The sequence below is a fragment of the Vicugna pacos genome, chromosome 1 (genome assembly GCF_048564905.1).
Source record: "Vicugna pacos chromosome 1, VicPac4, whole genome shotgun sequence".
Classification (NCBI taxonomy): Eukaryota; Metazoa; Chordata; class Mammalia; order Artiodactyla; family Camelidae; genus Vicugna; species Vicugna pacos.
Window position 1 is genome coordinate 86,346,671 of NC_132987.1, and position 22,059 is coordinate 86,368,729.

The 22,059-nt window shown below is 32.7% G+C and overlaps 1 long non-coding RNA gene across 1 annotated transcript in view; it reads left to right on the forward strand.

The window, feature by feature from the left end:
* The first annotated feature begins 1,022 nt into the window (after positions 1-1,022).
* Positions 1,023-22,059, forward strand: part of LOC140698069 (uncharacterized) — a 211,962-nt gene continuing 190,925 nt past the window's right edge. Inside the window, exon 1 of the long non-coding RNA XR_012075479.1 lies at positions 1,023-1,128. This is a non-coding gene — a long non-coding RNA (uncharacterized lncRNA). The remainder of the gene's footprint in view (positions 1,129-22,059) is intronic.

Sequence of the window (22,059 nt, forward strand, 5' to 3'; positions counted from 1 at the left end):
ATGACTGTGTGTGATCCATATAATCAGCTCCCACATTTTTGTAAGGTTGAGTCTCTGTAGTATAAACTCTCTGTTTTATATCATTTCTCATGAGTGTATTTCTTTGGTCAAATGCTCACTGATAAGCTATAAATATAGAATATGAGGTTATCTAGTCATCCATGTATTTCCAGCAGCAATATGAGCCTTCCTCCACCCTCCTACCCCCTGCTTCACAGAAGCACTGAACCAGAATAATAGGTATGAGGAAAAGGATATAAATCTATGCTCTCTCACTATAAAGCTTGTATCCTTAATCACTGTATTAGAGCCAACAAATATTCTCTTGGTAAATGAGGTAACCATTTGCCAAATAAATTGAGAAATAAATTATGATTTATCTACTTAGTTACCCTAATCAGTTAGTATTCCTAAAAGAAAAATTGCATTTAATGTATCATCTTATAATATTAATATTAAACAGAGGCAAGCTGTATTTTTAATAATTACTATAATTTATGAAGCAAAACTTGAATGGATAGAGAGAAATCTCAAGTTTTGGGATAATTGTTGGAAGACATAAAACTAATCCATAGACATCTAATTGCTATATATAACAATGTGAACTATTAACTTCATGTGAGCACAGTTATAATCCTTTTATCAGAATATTTGTTATCATCAATATGGTTTAAACTGTCATATTTCTGACACCCATGAGTGTCTGCAAGTGTGTGTGTGTGTGTGTGTGTGTGTGAAGTTATCCTGCTGAACAATCAAATAATAAAGAAATGTAACTGCAAATTAGCCTGGCGGAAACAGCCCTAAAGAAATAAACCTTGGAATTTCCCTTACTGTATGTCCACTCTGGACCATAGGGTCCAGTTGAAACTCTTCTGCGAAATACACAATATCCCTCATTTTTTCCATACCCTCCTAATAGTTTTTAGAGGGATCAGTTCCAAAGACCACAGACTTTTTTCTCCCTCTGGAATCTTTGAATCAATTTTTAAGGAATGGCTACTCTCTATCTTTCTAGGTGATGAACTCAAGATCAGGACCAACTCCGATGAATATTAAAAGTCACAATGAAGTTAAATAAAAACGTGCCTTTGAAAACAGTTGCAGATCCTAGCTCCAGGATTTAAGGTTAGAACCCACAGAGTGGACCAATACAATAGCTTTATAAGGTTTTATTATTTGAGGGTGTGTATCTTAAATTATGAGGGTGGGATAAACACCTCAGTTTTTTCCAATGACACTTCATAGTTTATACATAATATTAATTCTTTTTCTCCTTTGAGCCAAGTGTTACATGTCATATCTGTGCTCCTGAATATGTTTATATGCTCATGGAAGTAAGATATGTAGTCATTGAAAGAAGCGTAGCCTGCTCTAAGTCGTTTCTGGTCCAACCTCAGGTGGCTGTTGTGTAAGTAGTGACACTGAACCTTTTAGTCCCTGTGTCTGTGCCAGATGAACATCAAAATCATCAATGGCCTCTTGTAGAGAAAGATAGAAGGTTTGGACACTTGGCTAATAGATGGTACCATTTGGGACCTCCTCGCTTTTTCCAGGTATATTAAGTGAAAGTGGTCCTTGATAGGCGTTTAGCTTGCATATAGGACATAGAAAAATAATAAACAAACCCAAATTCAGCTGGAACTATCTGTAAGAAAATATGTAATCACTGTGTATATAAGTATTTGAAAAAGAAATGCGATGAAACTTATTGTACAAAAAATACAGTTGACTCACATAGGTTTTTAAGAAGGATGAAAGCAGGAAACACAAAGTGGTCATTTACAAAATAGAGATAGGGATGATCATTTCCTATCAATTGGACACAAATGTGTGGATCAATTAGAGATTGATTTCACTTGGGGGAAAATGCCTGGAAAGTCATTATCTCCCTTGAGAGATGTTCTAGATAACCTGTAAGTCACTTTCATATCTTCTGATTCTATTATTATTATTTTATCTTGGAAATTGGCTACATTTTAAAAAGCATTACTTAGAAGAATCATCTGCTTTTGAAGTAATAAAGTTTTAGATTGACTAATGGAGACATAAAAATAGTTTCTTCCTAGAAACTGAAAATTATATTAACACAATATGTTCCTCAAAAATAATAAACTAAGTAGGAAAATGTCTAAAATATCAATTATATTTTATAAAAATGAATTAAAGAAGTGAAATTATATAAAGTTTCAGGGATCTTTGCATAAGGTTTATGTCAAAATCTTTCAGCTTTCTAATTAAGACATCTGTGATATGTAATTTTTGGCAAAACTGCATAAATAGTAAAATAGACTATTCCACATTTAACTAATCTTCACAGATTTTACTTTACATGCTTTTTAAAAGCAGTTAAGAAATAAAAGCATATTAATTTAGAATACTTTTGAGTGCATGAAAAATATTATTTCTAGAATCTCTTCAAAATTAAAATGAAGACAGGAAATATAAAATTCCTCTACAATTAATTTTGCATTTCCTAATGGTCATTTTTAGTCAAATTTATGTTTAGGGATATGTAAATGTAAAGAAATTTATTGTCTTTGGGGATTTTGTATTATTCAAGTAGGAATTTAAGAGGCAATTAATATGTAATACTCATGATTCACTTTTAAAGGACAGGAAATTATATTTCTAGTTCTTTGCACACTGAAATAATGACTTTGATACCCTATACAAATTGTTGCTGTGCAAAATATCATCAGTTAATTAATGAGCTAAATTAATCTAATTCTGGTTTGAAAAGAATAGGTGTGACATTTAGAGAGACCTTTCCACATTTGTTTCATTTCAACTTCTGACATTCGACATTCAATAAGTAGTCTGTTTCTGAAATTCAAATTTGACATAAGCAAGTAGATTTCATTTCAGCCTATTCAAGTAGCATATTATAATCTGTACATCATATTTAAAACGAAAAATATTTAAAAACAAAAGCATTTTCTTTCCTTCTATCCATCTTCAAGGGTTCAGATTTTAATTATAGTTTAAGGGTTACTAGAGCCTCTCTGTGTATTTGTTTTCCACTTAGTCCCCAAATAATTTAAGGTGGTCTACAGTTAAACATCAGCATAGGATTGACTTAGTAATATGGATAAATTGAAAGGTCATTTAATAAAGGAGATTATTAAAAATGGTTTTTAGATTTAGTTAGATTATTGTGATTAATTAATTAAAATCCATTTAGTAAGAAATATAAATATAATACTATATATATTTCTCGCAAATCTTTGAAATGCACAAAGACACACACATGTGTTAAGCGTCTATACAGTGGGGAATGTCTACAACTCAGATTGAAGCCTTCTGTAAAAACTTATCCTTATATTCATTTTGAACTACCTACCATAAAAGGCAAAAATAAAAATGAAAGATTATATAATTTCAGTTGTATGCAAAAACAAACACATAAAAATGACAACAACAACCAAAAAACCAAGCCACATGAGGCAACACATTGATTAAGATAAGCAAACTTTTTAATGCAGATCAACTCTGAAATCAGCAATGGAGGACTTTTTATATAAAACATATTGAAAGGTAATGCAAAGTGTATAATTGATTAAAAAAGTCTAGCAGCAGAACCGCAAAGGACCGCCATTTATGTCTGTTTTCTGGATAGATTCTTTGAAAATTCTGCCACTGTGTCAAAGAACACCTGGACTTGAGTGTTAGTGTTACATAGATCTGGATTAGTCCTAAGTAGCAGGCATTACCCACCACTAAGTGACACTGATGAAATTAGTTAATTTCTGATTTTCTGCTTCTGTTTTAATTTGTTTTTTGCTTAGTTTTTCTTTAACTGCAAACCAGGGAAAACTGAACTTATCCTTGCATTCCATTTTTTCAATAAAATTTATCCTAAAGCCATATTTTGTGATTAATATTTTCATCTATCACAATAGCATACCTTTCTAGTGGTGTAGTGACAATATTATTAGTATTTATACATTTATATATCATGTATTAATATATCACATAAATTGGAAATCATATGAGAGTGATAAATAATGATCAACACCTATCTCCTATGTTATAATTTGTATTAATATACCAATATATAATACTATATAATATTTAAATATTACTATATTATTAATTGTATATTATTTCAATTATATATAATTTTTAAAAAAAATCTCAAATACAAAATAATTTCTTTTATATCATTGATGGTAATATATTAATTCACAATATAGTAATATACTACTTTTTAATTTTCTTTCTTTCTTTCTTTCTTTTCACATTTTTGATTGAGTTATAGTCATTTTACAATGTTGTGTCAAATTCCAGTATAAAGCACAATTTTTCAGTTATACATGAACATACGTATATTCATTGTCACATTATTTTTTTCTCTGTAAGCTACCACAAGATCTTGTATTTATTTCCCTGTGCTATACAGTATAATCTTGTTTATCTGTTCTACATTTTGAAATCCCAATTTGTCCCTTCCCACCCCCTGCCCCCTTGGCAACCACAAGTTTATATTCTATGTCTATGAGTCTGTTTCTGTTTTGTATTTATGTTCTTTTTTTTTTTTTAAGATTCCACATATGAGCGATCTTATATGGTATTTTTCTTTCTCTTTCTGGCTTACTTCACTTAGAATGACATTCTCCAGGAACATCCATGTTGCTGCAAATGGCATTATGTTGTCGGTTTTTATGGCTGAATAGTATTCCATTGTATAAATATACCACTTCTTCTTTATCCAGTCATCTGTTGATGGACATTTAGGCTATTTCCATGTCTTGGCTATTGTAAATAGTGCTGCTATGAACATTGGGGTGCAGGTGTCATTTTGAAGTAAGGTTCCTTTTGTGGACTTTTGAATGATGGCCATTCCGACTGGTGTGAGGTGATACCTCATTATAGTTTTGATTTGCATTTCTCTGATAATTAGTGATATTGAGCAATTTTTCATGTTCCTATTGATCATTTGTATTTCTTCCTTGGAGAATTGATTGTTTAGGTCTTTTGCCCATTTTTGGATTGGGTTGTTTGTTTCTTTCTTGTTAAGTATATGACCTGCTTATATATTCTGCAGATCAAGCCTTTGTCAGTTTCATTGCAAAAATTTTCTCCCATTCCGTAGGTTGTCGTTTTGTCTTACTTATGGTTTCCTTTGCTGTGTAGAAGCTGGTAAGTTTAATTAAGTCCCATAATATACTACTTTTTTAATAGATAAACAATACACATGAATGAAATTTGTTTGTAAATACATCTATTAGTGACATAGATGTAAAATAGATATAAAATAATAAAATTTTACACTTCACAATTAATTCATGCATCCATGACTATCACTTAATGTTGAAATAAGAGAGGTTTAGGTAAAATTCTATTGGTATATTTCATTTTTGCTATGTAAGCACTAGGAAATGGTGTTGAAATAAATAAGTAGATGGAAATGAAAGGAATTTCCTTATAGCAAGTTCACATAATCATTTAAATTTCTTCCAGTATTTTTATCAAGATCACATATTAGTTGATCAATGGATTTTTTTAACATCTTTTTAATCAAGGTATAATTTACCAATTGTAAAATTTTACTGGTTTTAGTGTACAATTCTGTGAATTTTGGAAAAAAATACTGTCTTATAACTACCACTGCAAGATATAGGACAACTCCATCATCCCCCCCATAATTTCCCTGTGAGCTTTTGCAGCTAAAATGTTCTCCCAGTCACAGCCTCAAAGAAGTACTGATCTATTTTCTTTATGTAAAGTTTTGCCTTTTCTTAATGTCATATAAATGGGTTTTACCATATACACATGTTTTAGTTTGACTTCTATTATTTAGCGTAATATATTTGAGATTAAATTATGTTGCATATATTAATAGTTTGTTGTTATTATTACTGAGTAACTCATATATGGATATACCTTAATGGTTCATTCATTAACCAGTTGAAGGGTGTTTGGGGTGTTTTTGGTTTTTGGAAATTATCACTAAATTTGCTATAAACATTTTCAGACAGGGTTTTTAGTGTGATCATGAAGTTTCATTTCACTTAATTAATATTTAGCACAGGAATTGTTGGGTCTTATTTTAGGTGGGTGTTTAACTTTATACTTAACATTCGTATTTTTTTCCAAAGTTGCTGTATCATTTTGCATTCCCACTTGCAATGTATAAGAGCTTCAGGTACTCTGCATCTTGTCAGAATTTTGCAAAATTGTTGAAAATCAGTTGACCATATACATGAATTTATTTCTGGACTCTTTATTTCATTGTATTGAACTACGTATCTATCCTTTGGCCGATACAAACTGTCTTGTCTACAAAAGCTTTAGGTTGCAAAATCAAATCCTATAGTTTAAGCCCTAAAAGTTTGTTTTTTTATATATATACTTTGGATATTCTACTTACTTTTGAAGGGATTATTGATTTCTATTAAAAACAACAACAACATGGATTTTCAATGGGATTGTAGTAGTTCAGATTGCTGATACCGACACCATCACACTATGGAGACTTCCGATTCATGAGCGTAGTGCACATCTCTTTTTATTTAGGTCTCCTTTGATTTCTTTCACCACTGTTTTATAATTTTCAGCATAGAGATCTTTGCACATATCTTGATAGACTTACAACTAAGTATTTCATGGTACTTGTGTTACAGGAAATGGTACAATAAAATCTTTAATTTTCAATTAGTTATTTTTCATACTTAAAATATAATCAACTTTAACATATTGCATCATTGCTGTGACATTATTAAACTTATTCATTATTCAAATAACTTTTTTGGTAGATTCTGTGGCATAGTCTACATAGACAAACAAGTTATCTGTAAACTGGGGATTTTGTTTCTTTTCTTTCCAGTATGTATATATTGTATTTATGTATCTTGCTTGATTGCACTACCTAGTACCTAGTACCTCCAGTATGATATTAAATAGAGGTATTTACTTAGTGGTAAGAGTAGTCATTCTCACCTTGTTTCAAGCTTTAGGTAAAACTGATTAGACTTTTATTGTTAATTATAATATTAGTTGTATTTTTTGTGTGTATATTATTGTTTTTGATGCTGTTTAGGGGGTTGAAGATATTCTCTCCTATTTCTAGGTTGTCTAGATTTTTTATCGTGGGTAAATGTCAAGTTTTGTTAGGGAACTTTGCTGCATCTTTTGGAATATGGGTGTTCATCTTTTGTCTGTTAATATGTTGAATTTCATTGATATTCAAATACTGAATCAACCTTACATTCCTGAGATAAACCAAAAATTGGTTATGATGTATTGTATTTTACATATTGCTGGATTTCTGTTCTATGTATTGCTGTTTTTATTGAAGACTTTTGTGTGTTCATGAGGGATATTAGTCTATAATTTTTTCCTCATTTTTTTTTTTACTAAGGTAATGATAGTCTTCTGAAATAATTCGGAAATATTCCCTCCTCTTTCATTTTTCTGGAAGAGTTATATAGAATTGGTCACTTTTCTTCTTTCAGCGTTTGGTACAACTCATCAGGAAGTCTGTCAGAGCCTAGGATTTTCTTAGATTGAACATTTTTAAGCTATAGATTCAATATCATTATTAGATATAGACCTATTCAGATTATAGCTTCTCCTTGAGTGATGATGACTAGTTTGAATTTTTCAAGGAATTATATAATCCCATCTAAATCTTCAAACTTATGGACAAAAATGTGTTGTGCAGATGGTCCTTGACTTACAGTGTTTCAACTTACGATTTTTCTACTTTAAAATGGTGATATCCATTCAGTACAAACCATACTTGGAATTTTGAATTTTGATCTTTCCCCAGGCTAGAGATACACAGCATAATACTCATGATACTGAGGGAGCTGCAGTTCCCAGTTAGCCACAGGACCACAAGGGAAAACAACCAATATACGGACAATTATTCTGTACCCATACAACTGTCCCGTTTTTACTTTATATGGTATTCAATGAATTACATGAGATATCCAACACTTCATTATAAAACAGGCTTTGTATTAAATGACGTTTGCCCAATTTTAGGCTATTTTAAGTGTTCTGAGCAAGTTTGACATATGCTGGGCAAAGCTATGATGTTTGTTAGGTTAAGCTTTTAAAACCTTTCTCAATTTACAATATTTTCAATATGCAGTGAATTTCCTGGGACAGAACCCAATTAAGTGGAGGAATATCTGTATTCCCTTATTATTTTTTAATATCAGTAAGATATGATGTGATTTCTCCTCCTTTTCTAATGCTTGTAGTTTGTATATGCGTGGGTGTATGTCTGTCTGTCTCTGTCTATTTCTCTTCACCTTAGTGTGAATTTTATCAATACTAGGGATATCTTCAAAGAACTGCTTTTTGGTTTCATTGATTATTTCTTTTACATTTTTAGTTTTTGATTTGTTTTCAGTTTTATTAATAGACTGTTCTTTAATAAATCTTTCTTTCAGTTTGTTTTGAGTTTAATTTACTTTTATTTTCTTGTAGTTTTTTTGTATATATTTTTATTTAAGTATAGTCAGCTTACAGTGTGTCAATTTCCAGTGTACTGCATAATGTTTGAGTCACACATGAACATACATATCTCGTAGATTCTTAAGTGAGGCTTAGATCATTGATACAGACTCTCACTTCTAAGGAAGAATTTAGTGCTATCATTTAACTGCACACTGTGAATTTTTAATATATTATACGTTAATTTTTATTTGATTCAAATATAATATTCCCTTTTTCTCTTTGACCAATGAGTTACTTAGAAGCTTATATTGTTTAATTTACACATGCATGAGACTTTTAAATATCTTTTAATTATTAATGTCTAGTTTAAGAATGTTAAAGTCAGTGATTTAATGAAATTAATATCTATCCTCCTTGAGTTCATCAGCCCTTTCCTATGAGTTAATGACAGACTTCCTACACACCTAGAAATATCACCTCTAAATTTAGACTCTGCACTACACAAGTAGACAGGGCTAATGATTGCAGAGGACTCATGCAGTACACCCCATCTTCTTTTCAACATATACCAGTAGTCTTTCCTCAACCTTCTTCTAAGAAATCCTTAAGTGACCCACAACCCAGATCTGGTCTTTTGGAAGAAACGTCAGAGATTGAAAGTGTTTGTATACCAAAGGAAAGGACCCTATCAGGCAGTGATAGCAATAGGATAGTGATGAAACCTAAGGAAATTTGTTCTTGAATTCACCTTTCACTTAAAGTATATAATACTCAAAGTACTAGAAAATTTTCCATATTTTTGGAACCCAAGCTGAGGGTCCCCCTTCAAAACTTTTTGATAACAATAAGTGCACATTATCTGATCTGAAAAACTTTAATGAGTCATTTGTTATTCGTATTTTCATTTCTTGACATAAACACCAATATTTTGAAATATCCTGTTTGTGAATCATTATAGAATTAATTGTCAGTGACAAATTCTGCTTTTTTCATATTATGGAAAAAGACTATTGTAAAAGAGAAAAGAAGATAGGAGAATAAGCATAAACAGATGTTTAAAAAATTGGGGTTTTAGGAACTATTACATTTGAAAGCTGTGTACCTGGAATTGAATTCTTTAAAATTATGCAAGACACAGTTTCTTTAGAAATCTTTCCATATCTCTAGAGATAAAACAACCCATTTTTGAAGAGTCATAAGTTAATTAAGGCAAAGGTTGAGCAGAACACCTGGCATATCATCCATATTCCATAAATATTTACTGTTTTTATTTATTATTAATGAGATGAAACCAATGGTGAGTTAGAATATGGAGGTTGGAGAGGGAGGAAAGAGTGAAATAAATATGCAGCATACTGATAATATGGATTGATTCAATTACAACGTTTAACACAACTGGAGAGATAATTGCTGAATTACTGTTACCATTTTTTTTATATCATTCTTAAGTATCTAGAATAGGATAGATTTACCTATTACACTTGATGTTACCAGAAGGTATCAAACCCAAAGATATCCAGTGTTCGGCACTGAAGTAATGTTTATATTCTCTGAGTAACAGGTATATAGAAAAATAATGTTTCTTTACGAAAATCAAGGATCCTGAATTATATTCTTATTTTACTAAATGACTTCCACTTATTTATAAATATAGGATACATGAGTACCTTCAAAGGACTACAATATTTATAGTTATTCTCTATTCATCCACGTGTTCAAGAAATTCTGGGGGGGATTACAAAGATGTTGGAGTAGAAGGACTCATAGCTCATCCTCTTCCACAAAGACACCAAAAATTACACCTACAGACTGAACAATTCACACAAAATACCTACTGAACTTTGAAAGAATATCTCTTACCTCAGAAATTCAGGAAGGTTCCTCACAAAAACAGGTAGGAGAAAAAAAAAGAAAAGAAAAAGGAAATCAATGTGGGACCTGTCTCATGATGAGACAGTGGCAAAGGAGAAAAAGTGCCCTCACTCTGGGTTGCCCCCTCTCCATCAGGGAGGTCAGCAGGAACAGAAAGGGAGCGTCCAAGCCTCAGAGGAGATAGAAGCAATTGCTTGGCAGGCGGAACTGAGAGAAGCCAGCACAGAGGGTCCTTGTAATCTCTAAATCAAGACGTGAGCCAGTGGAGGCATGCCAGGACCTCCATAAAAAGCACTATTGCTGTTGCACATGGTGGGGAAGGGAGAATGGCAGCCAGGCCATAGCCACCTTATCAGCTATCCCAGAGGGCGTTTTTCACTGAACTGGAACAAATAATCCTAAAATTTATATGGACTCACAAAAGACCCAGAATTGCCAAAACAATACTGACGAAAAAGAACCCTTCCAGATTTCATACAATACTTCAGAGCTACAGCAATCAAAACAGTGTTGTTCTGGCACAAAAGCAGACATATGGATCAATGGAACAGCACAGAGAGCCTAGAAATAAACTCACAGACTTAGAATCAATGAATCTTTGACAAAGGAGGTAAGAGTATACAATGGAGAAAAGACAGTCTCTTCAGCAAGTGGTGTTGGGAAAACTGGACAGCTGCATATAAATTAATGAAGTTAGAATACTCCCTCACACCATACACAAAAATAAACTCAAAATGGCTTAAAGACTTAAATTAAGACAAGATATTATAAACCTCTTAGAGGAAACCATAGGCAAACTATTTTCTGGCATAAATCTTAGCAATGTTCTCCTAGGGCAGTCTACCCAGGCAATAGAAATCAAAGCAAAAATAAACAAATGGGACCTAATTAAACTTACAAGGTTTTGCACAGCAAAGGATACCATAAGCAAAACAAAAAGACAACCTATGGAATGGGAGAAAATATTTGCAAATGATGTGACTGACAAGGACTTAATTTTCAGAATATATAAACAGCTCATACAACTTAATTACAAAAAAACAACCAACCAAATCCAAAAATGGTCAAAAGGCCTAAACAAGCAGTTCTCCAATGAAGACATACAAATGGCCAATAGGCACTTGAAAAAAATGCACAGTATAACTGATTATCAGAGAAATGCAAATCAAAACTACAATAGTATCATCTCACACCAGCCTGGTCATCATTAAAAACTCCACAAATGATAAATGCTGGAGAGGGTGTGGAGAAAAGGGAACCCTCCTACACTGTTGGTGGAAATGTAATTTGGTGCAGCCATTATGGAAAGAATAGAGAGATTCCTCAAAAACTAAAATGATGCAGTTCTCTCACTCCTGGACATATATGTAGAGGGAACTGTAATTCAAAAATATACATGCACCCCAATGATCATATCAGCACTATATACAATAGCCAAGACATGTAAACAACCTAAACGTCCATTGACAGACACTGGATAAAGTAGTTGTGGTATATTCATACAATGAAATACTTCTTAGCCATAAAAAAGAAGAAAATAATGGTATTTGCAGCAACATGGATGAACCTGGAGATCATCATTCTAAATGAAGTAAGCCAGAAAGATTAAGAAAAATAATACATGATTTTTTTTCTAAAAAAGAAAAAAAAAAGACACTAATGAACTTACCTCCAAAACAGAAATAGACTCACAGATATAGTAAACAAATTTATGGTTACAAGGGGGAAAAGGGGTGGGTGTTCGAGATTTGCAAATATTAACTTCTATATATAAAACAGATAAGCAACAAGTTTCTTCTGTAGCATAGGGAACTATATTCAATATCTTATACTAAGCTAACATGAAAATGTATATGAAAATCAATTTATGTATGTATAGATATTACTGAAACATGATGCTTTATACCAGAAATTAACACCTTATAAACAGACTATACATCAATAAAAATTTTTAGAAGTAAATTATATAACTGCATCCCTGCAAAAGTAACTATAACTAATGTAAAATTTACCCTTGAAGAAGATGATGTTGTGAACAACTATGAAAATGTTTTCCACTTTTATATGACTTTTATAATTGTTTTAATTTTGAGGAAGTCTACATTTGAGTATGTTCATGAGTAAGTTAACTGCACCATGTGCATTCAAATTAAATAATACTATATAACTGATAGAATTGTGAAGTGCTATCTATCTAAATGTTCATATAAATCTTTCAAAGACAGTGATTTTATTATGGATATAATACACTCATGATCCAGTTCACTTGTTTAATGAGATAATTTCTGGAATACATGATTAGGGATGCATCACTGGCATTTAAAAGGCTGCTTCTCTTTCCCAAACACTTAATTATAATGACCTAGTAGCCTTCTCATAAATACCTTAATAACCTCAGCTGTATGATGTCCTAAATTATCAACTACTTGCATGTCCTCCTTCTCATATATAATCTAAGTTTATGACAAACTACTTTATCTAGTCACCCGGGTTACACTCTTCTTTGAACAACTACCCTCCTTCCCTATTGCAAAGTACATAGGTAATAAGACATTAATTTTTATTAATTTTTGCCACATGGTGTTTTTCAAATGCATTTATTATTATTAATTGACCTATCTTTCTATTATACCTGTCACCATCTTAATTAACATGTTGAAACAAATATGCTTGTTCTGTGCTCCCCTTGCACCAGAATTTATTATTATTCAGCAAAACTAACAAGCATGAGTACCTTATTGTGACTTTGAGTTGTTGTGTGATAAGAAGAGAATGGACAATCCCACTCATGGTGTAACTAGCCTTGTGGGCATTTCTGATCTGCACAGTTTTGAAATGTGTTGTGATGGCATAACAAAGCTCAGAAAAGGTAAGGGTTCAGTGCTGGAGAAAGAAACGATTCTTGATATTAAGGGCAGGAAGTGATTTAATAAAAGATGAGGTGTTTACAAAATGGTTGGCAGTTTTGTAAGTCACTCAATAGGAAGGGCAAAGTGGAAAGTGAATATACATAGACAGTGTCCCATTTTGTATGGTCATAGCTATGTCCACTTATCGTTTTAAATTTCTCACCCTTTGCATATAGTGGCCCCCAAATTCAGCCAGTTATTAAAAAGTTATATTCTGAGGTGAATTTGTATTGTGTCGAGTTAGACCTCCTATTAACTTGTATCTATAGATCACTTCTTTCATTTTTTTAGGAGAAACATACTATATATGTAAAGAAAATACCCAACTCATTGAAGAATTTTATTTTAGTACTTTGGGACAATTTGTAAGATGTAAATAGGAAAACTATCAAACCTAAAAAATGTGCAAACCTCATAAAACAGTGTGAGAACCAAAATTTGCCTTTATATAACTTCATAATTTTTTCTGTTGTTTTTATTTTCTGAAAGAAGAAACAGAACTATTGTGATTCCCAATGACTATCAAAAGCATTAATGTTTTATAACTGTACTTTTCAGATTAATAGACTTTACTGTCCAATTAATGGTTATTAATAAGAATAAATACATTATGCATGCATACTTTAATTATGAATGTGGAATATTTAGATTTGACACCTTCAATGTTACCATAATTTGCATATGTTTCTATTTTAAGACAGGGATTGACAAACTAGAGCCCATAGGCAAAATCCAGTTCACCTCCTCTTTTGTAAATAAAGTTTTATTGGAACATAGCTGTCCTGCTTTCAGGATAAAATGGCAAAGTTTAGTAGGTAGAACAGAAACCTCTGACCCACAAAGACTAAAAGTATTTCCTAGTTGGTCTTTATAGAAAAAGAAAAATGTACTGACCCTTGTTTTAAAATCTTTCTTAGGGATCTAAGTCAAAAAAATACCTGGGTGATTCCTTAAGGAAATAGAGAGTTTGTTAGTTCTTCATTTGCAATATTGTATAGTTATAAAAGAAGCTCTTTTTTATGGTAACTTCCTAAAAGTCACTTTCAAATAATATTTTCAGAGAAAACAGAAACATTTAACACAAATTCCGTTTGATTTGTTTTAGAAGAATTTAAGTGTAGTTCAACATTTTCCTTGAAGGTACTCAAGTGATCTCAAAAAAAAATACAATAAATCTTACATGTCATCACCTAATTATTTATTGATCAAATCAATTCCTACCGAATGCAAGACATATAAACACGTGCACATGTGCTCATAAGCACACACATGTGCATGCACACTTGTACACACACAGTCACACACATACTCAAGCACAGTTTTTTACTATGGTGAATCTTAAGCAAGTGAACCCTGCATTCTTGCCTTTTATTCTGTTATTCATGACATACCACAAAAGCACAGCGTCCCCAAAGAAATGAGAAAACTAAATCAAACTTGATACAAAACCAATGATCTCATCCATGGAGCACTTAATTTTCAAGACAGAAAAGAAATGTTTATAATTTCTTCTTGCAAATCAGAGACCGCCCCCCCATATGAATTCAACTTCAGTCTTTCAAGTTTAGTGTACATGTGGATATCTAAAATGCTTTGAGTTTAAGTGGTTTTGAGTTCTGTAATGCAAAATTTGAGTGTTGTTCTCAGAGGAAACACTTCCTGGCAGAGCATCAAGGAAAGAATTTGTGATTGTAGCAGGGAGATTAGAAATTCTGATTGCATTAGGTTTTCATCATTCTATGGGAAGGGCTGTTGTCAGTGCTGTGTCAAAAAGAGGGACAGATCTGTACCCACAGCTTTAGTGAAAACCTAAGATCGACGAGGCTGTATACTTTTAACATAGTAATATGTTATTTTCTTAGGCATCAGACAAAATAGTAATATTGAAACCAATCTTTTTACTCATTTTGTATTCTATCATAGTTAAAATACATGGTACTTTTATTCATTATCACTTAAGTAAACATTGACTGCTTTCAATTTTATTACAGAAGTTGGTAAATATAAATAGGACACCAAGCCATTTTCCCTATCTTCAGAAAAAAGTGTGTGTTCACTACTGGTTTTTTAAACAGTAAAATACTGTCAGTTGATCAGTTACCAAATAGGACAACATAGATCATGTCATGATGTTCTGTGCTTGATTTCCTGTCTTAGTAATCTGAGAGAGTCTAAATTGAAAGCACATATTCCAAATGTTTTTACAATGGATGAGAATATGTATGTGAACAAGTATGGTTTCCTTATCATATAGTTTTAATAAACAATAATCTTATCCATTTTATGTAGAGAAATTCTTTTGGTGACTTAGAACACTGCTATTGTTAAAGAGATATATTTATATGCATATTTCTTTCTATTTGACTAGTTTTATAGTTCCCAAGTTTATGGAAGAAATATCCCCAAAGCAAAGAAATCACTTTTATGAATATATTCTGCTTATTAAACTCAAAGTATCTAATAAAGAGCACATCAGATATATTTGTGTATATGTGAGACTGGGACATTGTGCTGTACACCAGAAAGTGACACACTGTAATGGTACTTCAATTAAAAACAAAGAGCACACAAATATACTATGAACATTTTAATGACAATATTGAGAAATAGTCTTCAAAAATGTCACAGACTTGAGGAGTGTCTAAGAAGAGAAAGATAGGAAAAGGGTGTTGTTATCTGTTTGCACGAGGCTTCTGGAACCCTTCAGAAGAATGAGGCTTGAGCCATTGTTTTGAGGAGGAATGGCTGAGGTCCAGCCTCTAAAGAATCAAGGGCTTACATTCTTTTGGTTCTCTGGCTATGATCCAGCTGAAGTAATGTGTGATGGGTTAGCTTCCAATAAAAGTATGGCATATATAACCTGCTTACTCTTCTATCAGTTATTTATACTATATATATATAAATATATTTATTTATTTATTTATGTATTGAAGTATAGTCAGTTTACAATGTGTTAATTTCTGGTGTACAGCATAATGCTTCAGTCATACATGAACATAAATATATTTATTTTCATATTCTTTTCACCATAAGTTACTATAAGATATCGAATATAGTTCCCTGTGCTATACAGTATGAACTTGTTGTTTATCTATTTTATATATATATTAGTTAGTATCTGCAAATCTCCAACTCCCAATTTATCCCTTCCCACCCTCTTCCCCTCAGTAACCATAAGTTTGCTTTCTACATCTGTGAGTCTGTTTCTGTTTTATAATAAGTTCTGGCTTACTTCACTTCAAATGACATTTTTTCAAGTCTGACTCTACAATTTAAGGAAAGTGACTTTGTTCATTCAAGATGTCTTTTGGGAGTTTTACATTAATAGTTTAGTATATTACATTATTTGATTTTTACATTGTTTGTATAAACTTTATTTGGTCACAGTATATTTTCTGTATGTATAAAGTTGCAATCAATTTGCTAATATTAAAAGTATATATATATTGTTGTAGGCTCATGATAAGATTAGCTCATTTAGAAACTTACCCTCAGGGAATAAGCTGGCAGGGACCCACCAGAGTGATCTTCCTCAAGATTTTTTTTAATATATTTTCCTTATGTTGGAAAAGCTGACTCCTCTTCCAAGACTCAGATCTTGATCAGTACCTCTTCTATTTTTGTGTAAATTGTCTCTCCAAATCCAATCCCCTTTATCTAATCTATCCACACACATCTCTACTCTTCCTTTCTGGCTTCCCCAGTCCTAGTCCTAAAACAGTAATTTCCCTAGGTGAAAGTAGTCTTAAGTCTTGGTACCAGAAACACATTCAAACTACGGAACAAGCTATGAACTAATGTACATGAAAAACTCAGCTTTGAAAATCTATTGCCTGGTAATGTTTCTAAAATGTGTTTAGAGACCTAATTTATTTCTTCTCTGTATTGAAGACCATTATTTGAGCAGAGGGGTGAGGAAGGGCACATAGGACAGCAGGGAAAAGTTAAAAATTGATATTTATCATGAAGGTAAGCCTTGGTAAAAGTAATCAGTACTTAATCAAAATTTTTCTGAAACTTCACATTAAACTTGGATAATCTATCAATAAAAGTTTTCAGTACTATTGTTGGTGTCTTATTCTCACCCCACCCCCTTTCAGATAAGTTTAATGGAAAGCTAGAACTGGCTGCATTGAGGATTGATAAGCAGTTCATAATAGGAAATGATACAGAAAGTTAATGAAAATGTTGATAATGCTTATACTATAGATCCCTTCTAAAAGTAGCAAACATACTTATTTCATATCTAACTTTGCAGAAACCTCTGTCTACATTGGGACTGTCATCTCATCATTTATTTTTTCTTTTAAAACAAATTGAGAATAACCTCTATTATATGCATTGATGTTAAGGTTTATAACAGGAAGTATTTTATATGACTATTAGGTGATGAATAATTGAAAAAGGAAAATGAGTTTGTTACTGCTCACTTGTGAAAATCTGTGTAGAAGGCTTAATTAATCACCTTTAACCCCAAATTATATTTGTTATTTGCGATATCTATTTTGTAAAGATTCACAGGTTCTTGGAATCTTTAAGCACATTTTCAGAGGTGCGGGCATTATACAACCTACTAAAAAGAGCCACTCCTTACCTAGAGGATAAAGACTAATCTCTTTGTCACATTGCAGTAGGATTATATCTTGTTTCTTTGTGTGGGGTTCTACTTCCCTTTCTTTATTCCCTCTCACTTTCATCCAGAGAAATATTTTCTTGAAAGAAAGAAAATAAGAACTCCTAGAGCCTATCAAACTGAGTGCAAGAATAGTAAATTTTCCAGTAAGGTCGTTTCCCCGTTTTGGGAGTGGCAATAAGATAGTCCTTGGAAAAGTGAGTAAGAGAAACCAAAGCAGCCCTTAGAGACAATTGGGAGGGGGAGAATAAGGGCAAGGGGATCAGTTTCAGAAGGCTAAGGGAGTCGAATGGAAGGAACTAAGAAGATGACTTATTTCTGAGTTTTGCCTGCACTTTGTTGCACCAACTCATTGTTTTTCAAAAACCAATTTGTTCAGAATCCTGGATAATCATAGGTACTGTCAAAACAAGTTTAGGGTTTTTGATTAACTTGTGTATATATGAGTGCATGATACAAGTTGAAAATCGTGACAATATGAGATGTTACTATTTGAGTAGCACCATAAGTATATATTGTGTCATAAAATTTTAGAGGAAATAAGGCCTTGGGAGATAGCTTACATCATTTCGAACAGGGTAAGCTTTATTTCATTTGCATAAATATTATCATAACTATGTTTAAATATATTCCTTTATAATACTGATCTTTATAAATTTTGGTGTTTTCCTAACTTTTATTTTTGTTTAAAATTTATCTGGAGATGATGCATGAAAGTAAATGTTAATGTATCTAGGATGGTCTTTGTGAATATTAAGTTAAAATATTTATAAGTTTGTTATCACTAGTTCTCAGCTTTTCGTTGTTTCATATCTAAAGCAAAGCCTGGTTGGCTCATGTAACAAAATGTCTCCAAAATTTTTAAAGGATGGACTTTTTAGTCAATGATGCCTTTACTGTGGAGTTTACTCCACTAAGCCCATCTTTACTCAAGTTAGGGATAGAGGTGGAGTGTAGGGGACGGAGGATATGGGTGGGTGAATGAAAGACATGTAGTTGGATGTATGAACTCAGCTCCTGTCATGGAGTGCAAAGAGTCGAATGGCCCATTCTTTGTTTGGATACTGCGGGAGAACCAGTGCCACAGGGAATCCTATATAAGCCTCCTGCATGGTCAAAGGCAGCATTTCTGAAACGAAGAGAAGGATTGAGTCTGAACTTCAAAGTCTTCCCATTCTCAGGTGATTTAGAAAGTCTTCAGGAATTCCCATCGGCCATATGGGGGCAGTGAGTAAATGTCTAGGAAGCCTACCATGAGAATTTCTTTGGCAAATGACAAAGTGATGCTGCCACAGATGTGATGGGGTAGGGATAAGCCAGATGGAGCATGCAGGTGAGATTTACGAACAGTCTACAGCACCAAGCATGATTGATCCAATTCAGCCAGGAAAGGAAACTGAGCACTGACCAGAAAGAAACCAAAACAGCGTGTACGCACACACACACGCTCACACACGCACAGACATGCACACACACGCACACACACACACTCTCACACTTACTCACTCACTCTCATTCACTCACTCACACAGAAAGTCTCCAAGTCTTATAGCTTTTAAAATGCCTGAGAAGGACTAGGAAGGATTCAGAGGAACTAAAACACAAATCTTGCTAATAACCACAGATCACACGAGATCATTGTTGACCTGCCTTTTCATCCAGTATATTCAGAAGCAGTAACATAAGAAGAAAGAGGCATTATGAGACCATGAATTTGCCCAAGTGTGACTGAGTGACTTGGAAGATACTGTTTTAACTGGAAATAGTGATTGCTGTAAAGTCGCAAGCATGGTAGGAGAAAGGAAGTCAGTATCATTTATCTACAGAGAGTAAACAAGTTATATTTTCTTTGCAAATTTGAGTATGGCATATCTAAATTGAGAGCCATTTCATTACCACAGTGTGAAGTAATTGCAGTCATTTTGAATGCAGGTATGGACAATGCTCACAGAAAAGGGTGGAATGGGAGCAAGCAGAAGCACAAAAGGCATGAATACTTAAGGTCTTTTTGTGTGTGTAAAGAAATTACAAATTGCTGGGAGCTCACAAAGCTATGGCATTTTGCTTATCCAGAGATTTCACCAGAACAGATGAGAAACAAGAATATGCTCCTCCTCTTATGACTCCCTTCTACCCTCCACCAACCATCACCATAGGTAAATCTATTCAGTGATTAAAATGCATGTTTCTGAGTTGAGTACCATCCTTTCTGGAAGATCACTGATGACAATATTCAGCTTTTGGCTCGCTCAACAGAAAATGCCAAGTTCAGATTGTTTTTGTTTTTGTTTCTTTTTCCTCAAGTTAACACAGTTTAAAACTAATCAATTATAGCTGGTGACTAGGGACTCAGTCAACAGGAAAGATTATGGACTTTTTGACAGTAAAAGTAAATACAGATAAAACACTTTATTTCAGTAAAATATTCAGTAATAATTTTGCATTTTAAGAAGTTTTTTTATAAGAAAAGCAGAAATTTAGAAGAAAGATGTAGATATGTCCTCATCCAAAAGAGGTGAATTTTGTCTAAAAAAGGTGAAAATTTCTGTTACTAGCAAATGGAAAGTGTTAAAAAATCTTTAACCTCTCATATAAATCCTATAGTCAGTTTGTTTTGATGTTGCCATAAAATATTGGCATATATGTTCAGTGATAGAGGTTGGAGAGAGACAGGAAGAGGAGAGAGAGAGAGAAGGAGACAAAGGCAGGAAGACAGACAGTAGGAGAGAAAGAAAGAGTAAGAAAAGGAGAGAGAAGGAGGGGGCGGAGAGAGAGAGAGAAAGAGAGAGAAGGTTTTTTTTTAAACTCTAATTTCCCACATTTCGTTTGCAGCTAGAAGTTAATTGTGATCAGAAATTTGTTGGTGTACACTGTTATTAAAATACCTGTAAATGCTCAAAATATATCTTTATCAACATAAAACTTAAATTGTGTGGTAATCTATGCTATGTTTTCTATTGAACTTTTATGCAAGTACAAGAAGCAATGATTTATTTAAATTAAAAAAAAATCTGAATTAAAAAAAATCTGACCATCCTGTAAAAGTGAGAAATATAGCCCTCAATAGCCTATGCTGCTTACAAGATTTCATTTATTTAAAAATTAACAGTACAATTGTGTTACAAAAATTAGCCAGATGAATTTAGGTTTGTATAGGGTGCATTAGGGAGAAACAAAACTGAGAGAAAATTCACTAGGAAATTACATTGTGAAGGATTGTTAATGTTCCTTATTATTAGGATTAGTAGGCAATTGATGAAATCTTCAATAAAATTTAGTCTAAAGACTTTAGGGGGTTGATTTATAGTATAAAACTCCATCCCCATATCTATATTACCCTATCTAATTTACATAACAAATTAATGGTTTGGGAATTGAATGATTTTAAACCCCCAGTTTTTGAATTTGATTCTAGGAATTACATAGAGTTTACAAATAGCATGAAATATTACATATTCTATTTATCTACAATGACTCTTGTAATGAAAAAAGAATCTGAATTTTTTTTTAATCATCAGCTTTTTAGCAAGCAATTGCTGTGTTGCTAGATAAGAAAAGGAATTTTCTTCATTGCAATTTAAGTTGGTAAATTTAGTTATTATTTGTTAGAAAAAAAAAAGTATGAGTAGTTCTCCTAGTAAAATCATAGTCTTATCCTTTTGAGAATTCTAAAAAAATTACTTTTACTATTAAAGAGTACACTGTAAAACTATACTGGAAGTGTGATGCTTATAAAAAATGTTCTCAGAAGAAGAAAGTTTTTGGGAGTCTAAGCTTGTACAGCTCGCTGCAGACAAGCCAATAAATTGAGAGACCAGTTGTTGAGGCAAGGAATAGCAACTTTATTTGAAAAGCCACAAGACCAAAAAGATGGTGGATTAATGCCCCAAAGAACCATTTTGCCCAGGTTTGGATGCTTGTTTCTTTTATAAAACAAAGAGGGGGAGGTGAGGAGTTTTTGAAAAAAAAAAAAGGGTGGGGGATAAATTGTTGCAAATATTTCCTGATTCCAGCCAGACTTTGAAGGGTAGGGGATGTGTTCATTTCTCCTATCCTGTAGCCATTTATAGGTAGGCCTGGTCAGGGTGATTCCTGTGAGCTAAACAAAGGTGTTTTAGCTTAATACTCAGGAATGGGAGGCAGGGTTCCCTGAGATGGGCCAATATGTATACTTAAAGCTTCAGGCAACATCCCTTAAGTGATCAACTTGTAGCAAAAGTGATGGAATACAAA